This window comes from Theropithecus gelada, chromosome X, assembly GCF_003255815.1.
Source record: "Theropithecus gelada isolate Dixy chromosome X, Tgel_1.0, whole genome shotgun sequence".
Classification (NCBI taxonomy): domain Eukaryota; kingdom Metazoa; phylum Chordata; class Mammalia; order Primates; family Cercopithecidae; genus Theropithecus; species Theropithecus gelada.
In genome coordinates, this window is record NC_037689.1 from 93052703 (window position 1) to 93062992 (window position 10290).

Consider the following 10290-nt stretch of genomic DNA (forward strand, 5'->3'; position numbering starts at 1 on the left):
AAATGGATGTTTTTGAAAAGCCCAAATTAGTAAGTTCCAAATTTTTTTTCACAGGTGACTACTGTACCAGTGTGGAGAAATGGGCTGGTTAACTGTGTGGGTCCAGACAATCATTTGTCTATATTCCTAGTGATGAGAAATTATTCCCCCTAACCTTCCATTAAAACAAGTGTCCGCATAGTTCTCATTTTTTCCCTACTGTTGAAACATCAGTGAGAAGGACCCATGCATGTTATTAAAAATTAAGTTCAAAACACTTAAAATAATTGTGTATTAGAAACTTGACTCTATCATAAGTCTCTTCTTTTGGAAGTCATATTGGGCTGGTTAAATGCTCCAATTCCATTGTCATTAACATTTAGGAAGCAGAAGACTCTTCCAGCTAGTTCAAACTAGAGGTTTAGTTACTACAACACTGACTCCTGGTTGGTCGTGTGGGTTCGGTGAGGTCTACTCCTCTTCCTCTGGCAGAATTTGCTCCTGGATTTTGTGGTTCATCCTTTGGCAATTTTTTAGCTATTGCCATGAATATTTCATTTACATCCATTGATGTTTTAGCTGATGTCTCCATGAATAATGAACTATTGTCATCTGCAAAGGACTGTGCTTCCTGGAAATTTACTGCTCTTTTATTTGCTAGGTTGGCCTTGTTTCCTGCTAAAGCTATTACAGTGTTAGGACTTGCTTGCCTCTAAAGTTCTTTAACCCAATTTTTTGCTCTTGCAAAGGACTCCTCATTTGTGATATCATATACAACTATGACTGCTTGTGCTCCTCTGTAGTACATTGGTGCTAGGCTATGGTATCATTCTTGACCAGCTGTATCCCGTATTTCAAACTTTACTGTAGTGTCATCAAGACATACAGTTTGGGTTAGAAAAGCAGCCCCAATGGTACTCTCTTGAAATTCATGAAATTGGCCTTTCACAAAACGAAGCACTAGGCTTGATTTGCCAACAGCAGACTCTCCCAGAAGTACTAGTTTGAACTGGCATATTTTATTTCCAGTATTTGGCCCGTTGGGTCTTGTTGCACCTCGATTAGCCATGTCCAAATTTGAAATAAGTCCCTAATTTCAGATTCTTCAATGAACTTCCAGAATTCAAGGGGTCAATATTCTTCTTTCTGGAGGTAAAGAAACCTAAGACCGCAGCAAGCCGAGCTGCGGGGCCGAAGCTTCCTGGCAGCAAGGCCCAGGCGTAGCCCGTAGGATGAGAGTGTGTCTATGGCGGTGGTGGTGGCGGCAGCGCCGTCGACTGCTCTTCGCGTCGCTCCCCTCACACTGGACTGTGCAGGGCTCGTGCCGTGGTGCCGCCCCTGTCCGGCTCCGTCTCCGCCTCTCGCCGCTCCGCCTTCCTCTTTCCTTTCCCCTCCGCCGCCGCCGCCGCCGCCAGCGCTTCCGACGAATTCTTCCTCCTCCTCCTCCCTCTGCCTCCTCCCCGCGCCAAGGGGATGTTTTAAAGGTACAGACACACAAAATTGGATAAGATGGGAGAGAAGATGACACGGACAAAATTTTGGAAACTGAAAAGTATATGGAAAATGGAAAATGACTCAGTAGTTCCTAAGAAAAGTGAATATAGTAGTGAAGAAGACAATAACCAAGCTAATTTGACTCACAGAATCCTCCAAAAGCCTCACTAAATAGTCACTGGAAGTAGAACTGTGTTGGAGGGGATTCTCAAATAAGGAAGATTAACTGCAAATCTCAGAAGCACTCAGCTTTCTAGATCCCCAAATGCCCACCCTCATTCTGGACAGAAAATTAACCAACCATCTCCCATTTCAAGGTTTATTTTTAAAAGAGGGTAAGACAGAGGATCTTATGGACTGGAAGACACTAGGAACAGTCCAGAGTGGTGGTGGGTAACATATTGGGAAAAAAACAGGATTAACTGGATATATGTATATAAGCACAATACAACCCCTGACTTCCTTTCCACCTTCAACACTAAGGCCTTCACATTCAAGGTACTATGCAAATTAAGATCCAATATGCTTCTGGGGTAGCCAGAAAACATCAACGTCTGTAGCTTAATCACATAAGCAAAGCAAAAAAGGTATGTAACTAAGTCTCAAACAATAACTCGTCTACTTATGTTGTCTTAGTGTTCAGATAATCAGTATAAATTTTTTGTAATTTGCTTTACTATACACAAACATGTTATTTTTACTTTAGGAAGATTTCAGTTTTAAAAAGTTTTTGCATAAAACTATTTTATAAGTCTATTAAAAAAACAAAATCAATTTGTGGGTCGATACATAAATATTTCCAACTATTGTTTAATTTTGTTTTTAGAACCACCCTTTCACCCTCAATAAAAGTGCCTCAGTTTGGACAATAAATTATATGGTTCACCTTATAATTATCAGTTAGGAAAACATGCCTAGGGAAGCTAAGAGAAACTTGTCCAACTGATGCGGGTAGGATTCAAATCCAGGTTTGCCCTTTCTCATTGTCCTCACTATACCCTGTCTTAGCAGCAACCACTCTACCTAGCATTCAGAAATAAATAAGTGATATATTGTGATAAATGTGCTTGTGTGGATATAAACTAGTGCTGAAGGTGCACATTATTTTTCCTGTGAGATATGGCAGGCTTATGATGTGTATATCTATTAGTCCATTCTCATGCTGGTATAAAGACCTGCCGGAGACTGGGTAATTTATAAAGGAAAGAGGTTTAATTGACTCATAGTTCAGCACGCCTGAGGAAGCCTTGGGAAACTTACAATTATGGCAGAAGGCAAAAGGGAAGCAAGACACCTTCTTCACAGGGCAGCAGGAAGAAGTGCTGAGTGAAGGGGGAAGGGCCCCTTACAGGAGAACTCACTCACTATCATGAGAACAGCATGGGGAAACCGCCCCCATCATTCTCTGCCTTGACATGTGGAGATTATGGGGATTACAATTCGAGATGAGATGAGATTTGGGTGGAGACACAAAGCCTAACCATATCAGACTTGTAGAATGAGAAATTTATCAAGGAGAGAGAGAAATGCATTAGAAGAAAAGGGAGAAACACAGCCAAAGGCATGGCAACTCAGAAAAACAGGGAAAGAAGTGATAGAAACTCAGAAGGGTACTGAGTAAAAAAGATACAAATCCATAAAAGTAGATAAACAAGGAAGAAGACACAGATAAATGAAGAAAAATAAATCCCAAAAAAGACTATGATACTGACAAAAACCTAGCAGAGATACCAGGAGAGTAAAATATGTTAGCTCAAGCCTAAAGAGGAGGGAGAAAAACACAAAGGAGAGGGAAGAAAGCCTTAGAAGAAGAGAGAGAGTGTGTATGTTTCTAATATCAGAGAAACATGGAAGAGTGTGGAGAAAGAAAAAAACGAGGAGAGATTAGAGAAATGTGAAGGAGGAGAGAACTAATGATTGGTTTAGAAAAGGAATGAGAGAAATCAGAGATATGTGGACTTTGGGAGGGGGAACATGGAAAAAGAAAGTTAAAAGGGGATGGAAAATAAAAAGAGAGAAATGGAGAGGAGGGCCATCTTAGTCCATTTTGCACTGCTAGAACAGAATACAACAGAATGGGTAACGTAGAATGAGCAGAAATCTATTGGCTTACAGTTCTGGAGGCTGGGAAGACCAAGACTGAGGGGTTGGCGCCTAGTGAGGGCCTCTTCGCTGTGTCATCCCATGGTGGAAGGGCAAAGAGCAGGAGAGAGCAAAAGGGGGTCAAATGTGCCCTTTTATAGTGAACCCACTCTCATGACAGCAGCATTAATATTCCCTCAGCCATTATGGCCTAATCATGTCTCATTAGACCCTTCCTCCCACACTCTTGCATTGAGGATTAAGTTTCCAACACATGATTTTTTGCGGGGACACATTCAAACCATAACAGGGGCTGAAAAAGGAGCAGATTCTAAATGAAACACACATGTGGCATTGAATTTTTATACATATTTACTATTATATATAATTACATGTACATATACACACGTATACATTATACATACATACACACGTATATATGTATATGTGTATGTACATGTATGTATGTGTATGTATATGTGTGTATATGTGTGAAAGCGAAGAAAAGAGACAGCAGGGGTAAAGACATGATGCAAAAGAAATATGTAAAAGATATAAGTGAGGAGAGGAAAGACATCCATAAAGCTATCTCTAGACTATATAATAGCTATTTTTATATTTTTCTTAGGAGACTTTCTTTAAAATCATATAATTGGGTTATTCTGATAGATTATGAACACATTTAATTCATTCTTATATTCATTCAAAAATTATCTCTTGTAATTCACTACATACCTCAGTTATAACCTTCTTATACATATAAAGTAAAACAAAAGGTTACTATATCCCAGAATCTTAGATTATTAAATACAAGAAATAATAGTACTATAGTTAAAATACCAACTTAGGGACATATTTTTCCACCAAAGACTCTACAATTTCCAATTATTCTCTTTCCTCCACATTTCCCTATGAAGCAGCTGCAAGAACAGCAGGTCAAAGCAACTGGAGGAAATAAGTCACTCCAAGAGATAAAAGAAGTGAGGAGCAAGGCTGTGGGCTATCAGTCCAAAACCATGGTCACTAGGTTTTTGCCATCCCTGAATATCTTGCCCTACTGAGTTCTCTAGAGAATATGAGATGCATGACTTCTGGAAATGTGTCTTGCTAGGGCACACACCATGCTGACATATTCATTTCTTCATAACTGGAAAAGTCAATGCTCTGACATGGATTTTAATCTGCAATTCTCAGGAGTTTTCCCATAGAGATTTTGCAAATGATCAACTTTGATTCTTCCCAAACCTGTGACTCTGCCTTCCTGATAGCTACTACTGAAACAAATACACATAAGCTCATAGGAATTCTGTGATTTAATTACTTTTTATTATCAGAATACTAAAAGTTTGTCAAAGATATATTGATTGTATTGGAAATTTATACAATATTGAATGTGATATATAGGTAAATATTATCTTAAACACCTAAATGTAGGCTTTCAGGAAAGCCCATATGTTCACAGAAACTTCAAAAATGTTAAAGCTGCCTGTCATCTTATAAATGTTTTAAACGCAGGCAGAGTCCCTAATTCATTCCTTCCTACTCCTTTTCTTTTCTCCTGTGTACATATAGTGGTGTTTTTCCCATTCACGTTCTATAATGTGACTACGCCTATATTCCCCAAGACCTACCTGAACAATGTTATTTAAGCTCCTACAGGAAGAAAGATTTATAACACCAGTACAGCTTTTGGTTTCCCCATCATTCTAAATATGAATACTTTAAGACTAAATCTAGCATTTCCAAAGATTCCCCACAGTCAGATAATTTGACTCGTTTTGTTTGTTTGTTTTTTAACTTTTAAGAACCTTTAAGGATAGCTACCCAATGTATTCTACAAAGTCAGCGTAACCCTCATAAAAAATCGTGATTATTATAGTTCGAAAATATTAATTTCACTTCTAAATAGAGATGCAAGATGCTGAATAAAATCCTGGAAATTAAAATTCAATAGTAAAAGAACAACCCACCATGATCAAGTAAGTTTTACCTTAAAAATGCAAGGAATTTACAATACTAGGCAATCTATCAATGTAACACATCATACCAATATGTCAAATATATCATTTTTGGCAGTTGCAACAGAAATCCCAAAAAAAGTTTACTATCCCTTCCTTATTTAAACATATACATATATATATACCATTGCAAACCCATTAGAATGGATAAAATCAAAGAGACTGATAATACCAAGTGGTGGCTAGAATGAAAAGCATTAGGAACTCATATCTTTTTTTTATTCTAAATTTAATCTTTTATTTTATTTTTTTTTTTTGCAGGGAAATAAAGTGATTTTATTTTAAATTTCTTTTTTTTCTTTTTTATTATAATTTAAGTTCTAGGGTACATGTGTACAACGTGAGGGTTTGTTACATATGTATACATGTGCCATGTTGGTGTGCTGCACACATTAACTCGTCATTTACATTAGGTATACCTCCTAATGCTATCCCTCCCCCCACCCCCTACCCCCAGTAGGCCCCGGTGTGTGATGTTCCCCTTCCTGTGTTCAAGTGTTCTCATTGTTCAATTCCCACCTATGAGTGAGAACATGTGGTGTTTGGTTTTCTGTTCTTGCGATAGTTTGCTGAGAATGATGGTTTCCAGCTGCATCCATGTCCCTACAAAGGACATGAACTCATCCTTTTTTTATGGCTGCATAGTATTCCATGGTGTATATGTGCCACATTTTCTTAATCCAGTCTGTCATTGATGGACATTTGGGTTGGAGGAACTCACATCTTATAAACTACAGTGATTGGTCCAGGGATGGATTTACAAACATACTAAGTCAAATTCCTTCTCTGAGACATGGAGTTGCTTAGTTGCTTGAGGACACATTCCCTGTCATTTGCAGAAAACCTGTCTACAGTGGGAAAGAATGAAGCCAAAGAGAGATAATTGGAGTTGAAAAATGGTGGCAGAGATAGAGAAATATGTATATATTTCAATATATAAATTATACATCTTTGTATATGTATATATTTCTATATATGAATTGTATATGTATATATTTCTATATATTATATATATTTCTCTGACTAATATTTATATATATGAGAATGACAGAGACAGAGACAGATGACCCTATGTCTTAGTCCATTTCCTATTGCTATAACTGAATACTACGGACTAGGTAATTGATAAAGAAAAGAAATTTGTTTCTTACAGTTCTAGAGGCTGGTAAGTCCTAGGCCAAGGGGCCATACCTGGTGAGAGCCTTTACTGTATCATAACATGATGGAAGACATCATATGGTGAGAGGGCAACAGCAAGAGGAAAACTGGCTTTCATAATGGACTCACTCTCATGATTAAAAAAAAAAACAAAACTTACTCTCATGATACCCCCATGAGTCACTTAATCCATGAACAGATTTACCCATTCATGAGGGCAGAACTCTCATGAGCTGATCATCTTTTTTTTCTTTTATTGAGACAGAGTCTTGCTGTGTCACCCAGGCTGGAGTGCAGTGACGTGATCTCAGCTCACTACAACCTCCACCTCCCAGATTCAAGTGATTTTCCTGCCTCAGCTTCCTGAGTAGTTGGGACTACAGGCACACCTACCGTGCCTGGCTAATTTTTGTATTTTAGTAGAGATGGGGTTTTGCCATGTTGGCCAGGCTGATCTTGAACTTCTGACCTCAAGTGATCCACCCACCTTGGCCTCCCAAAGTGCTGGGATTACAAGTGTGAGCCACTGCCTCTGGCCCCAATTACCACTTAAACACCCCTCCTCTTAATACTGTTACACTGGGGATTAAGCTTCAACATGAGTTTCAGGGGGAGCAAACATTCAAGTCATATCACCCTGCAATACTGAGTCCCCAGCCAGTATTACCTGAACACAGATTCACTTTTGGAATGTTTATTAATATGAAGCCATAAATTTCCATTTATTCTCAGGCTCATTTGAATTATTTCTCTTACTTTCAAGAGAGCTCACCCAATTATGAGTGAGAACATATGATGTTTGATTTTCCATTCTTGATTTACTTATACTAATGGTCTCCACTTACACTAATTGTCTCCAATTCCATCCAGGTTGCTGTGAATGCCATTAATTCGTTTATGGCTGAGTAGTACTCCATGAGATACACACACACACACACACACACACACACACAGATATACACATACATATATACACACACAGAGAGATATATATACACACACACACATATATCACATTTTCTTTATCCACTCCTTGACTGACGGGCATTTGGGCTGGTTTCATATTTTTGCAATTGCAAATTGTGCTGCTATAAACATGTGCGCAAGTATCTTTTTTTGTATAATGACTTCTTTTCCTTGGGATAGATACGGAGTAGTGGGATTGCTGAATCAAATGGTAGATCTACTTTTAGTTCTTTAAGGAATCTCCACACTGTTTCCATAGTGGTTGTACTAGTTTACATTCCCACCAACAGTGTAAGTGTTCCCTTTTCACCACATCCACGCCAACATCCATTATTTTTTTATTTTTTGATTATGGCCATTCTTGCAGGAGTCAGGTGGTATCACATTGTGGTTCTGATTTGCATTTCCCTGATGATTAGTGATGTTGAGCATTTCTTCACGTGTTTCTTGGCCATTTGTATATCTTAATTTTCTCTCTTGAGAATTACCTATTCATATCTTTAGCCCACGTTTTGAAGGGATTGTTTGTTTTTTTCTTGCTGATTTGTTTGAGCTCTTTGTAGATTCTGGATATTAGTCCTTTGTGGGATGTAAGGACTGTGAAGATTTTCTCTTTCTCCGTGGGTTGTCTGTTAACTCTGCTGATTATTATTATTATTATTTTGCTGTGCAAAAGCTTTTTAGTTTAATTAAGTCCCACCTATTTGTCTTTGTTTTTGTTGCATTTGCTTTTGAGTTTTTGATCATGAAGTCTTTGCCTAAACCAGTGTCTAGAAGGATTTTTCCAGCGCTATCTTCTAGAATTTTTAAGGTTTCATATCTTAGATTTAAGTCTTTGATCCATCTTGAGTTGATTTTTGTATAACGTGAGAGATGAAGATCCAGTTTCATTCTTCTGCATGTGGCTTGCCAATTATCACAGTACCATTTGTTGGATAGTGTGCCCTTTCTCCACTTTGTTTTTGACGGCTTTGTCAGATCATTTGGTGATTAAATATATTTTTAAAAATCAACAACATACAATGTGAACTGAGTTTCAAAACAATACTTTATAACATGTGATTTCATTTAGTAGTGACAATTTGGAAGACCCCTAAAGAGATAAGGACAATTCATCAAATATTGAAAGCTTTATTACAAAAATACGGTATCTAGTATTGAACGATAAGGTTGTATCTTCATGCACCATACACATGTCTGAAAAGTAACATATCAGTCACTCAAACAGACATTTTGTGTTCATTAGATTAGTTTGGTATTTTTTAAAATGGAATTATCTGGTTTGGTTGGAATAATGACACAATCCTGACAATATTTCTTTGTATAATAGTAACCAAGAAATGGCTGAGTTATTTATAAGGTATATGAAGTGTCTTTCTCCAATAGATATCCAAACAATTGTTCTCCTACCAATATTATCACCTCAGAATCTGAACACTTAAATGCCAAACATATTCGTGTCTCATTAATCTTGTCCTGGATATATGTAATTTACATATTACATATAGCTAGGACATTATCAGTACAATATTCATATTCCTATCAAGGTTTATGTTTTTGCATGTTTGTTCTCTTTTTAAATCAGAAGATTAGTACAATAGGACTACTGCAGTTCCATATAGCTACTGATTGTTTCATTTCTATCGCCTATGAGTAGCACACATGCATAATTTTGCTATAGGCACATCATGAGCCATTTATAATTGACAGTTCATGCAACTAGAGAATAGTCAAAATCCCATCAGCTCTATTTTGGGGAAAGACTAATTATTGCACAGTTTCTAGAGAAGGATGTTGACAAGTAGAATGAAATGGATGGTTTTATATTTAAAATTCCACCAGAAAAAAAAGGTAATTTCTTTTTAGCTTTTATAAACTGAGTTATCCTATTCACAATGTTAGACATTTCCATTTCTAATATTCCTAAACCTATCTGGATATTATCCCTAAGGATCTTTTTTTTATTTCAATAGTTGTTAGGATACAGATGATTTTTGGTTACATGGATGAGTTCTTTCAGGGTGAATTCTGATATTTTAGTGCACTCATCACCCAAGCAGTGTACACTGTATCCAATATGTAGTCTTTTATCCCTTACTCACCTCCCAATCTGCCCCCACCAAGTCCCTAAAGTCCATTATATCACTCTGTATGCTTTACATCCTCATAGCTTAGCTCCCACTTACAAATGAGAACCTACGGTATTTGGTTTTTCATTCCTGAGTTACTTCACTTAAAATAAGGGCCTCCAGCTCCATCCAAGTTGCTGCAAAAGACATTATTTCGTTCTTTTTTATGGCTGAGAAGTATTCCATGGTGTAGAGATATCACATTTTCATTATCCACGCATTGGTTGATGGGCCCTTAGCTTGGTTCCATATCTTTGCAATTGTGAATTGTGCTGCTATAAATATGCCTGTGCATATGTCCTTTTGATACAATAACTTCTTTTCCTTTGGGTAGATATCCAGTAGTGGGATGGCCGAATTGAATGGTAAATCTACTTTCAGTCCTTCAAGGAATCTCCATACTGTTTTCCAAAGTGGTTCTACTAATTTACATTCCCACCAGCAGTGTATAAGCCTTCCTTTCT

At 37.5% G+C, this 10290-nt stretch overlaps 1 pseudogene across 1 annotated transcript; it reads right to left on the reverse strand.

Moving 5' to 3' along the window:
• Nucleotides 1–400: 400 nt before the first annotated feature.
• LOC112616585 lies at nucleotides 401–1435 on the reverse strand (annotated as a pseudogene). The gene has a single exon (XR_003117675.1). The product of XR_003117675.1 is annotated as a ras-related protein Rab-5A pseudogene (transcript).
• Nucleotides 1436–10290: the final 8855 nt, after the last annotated feature.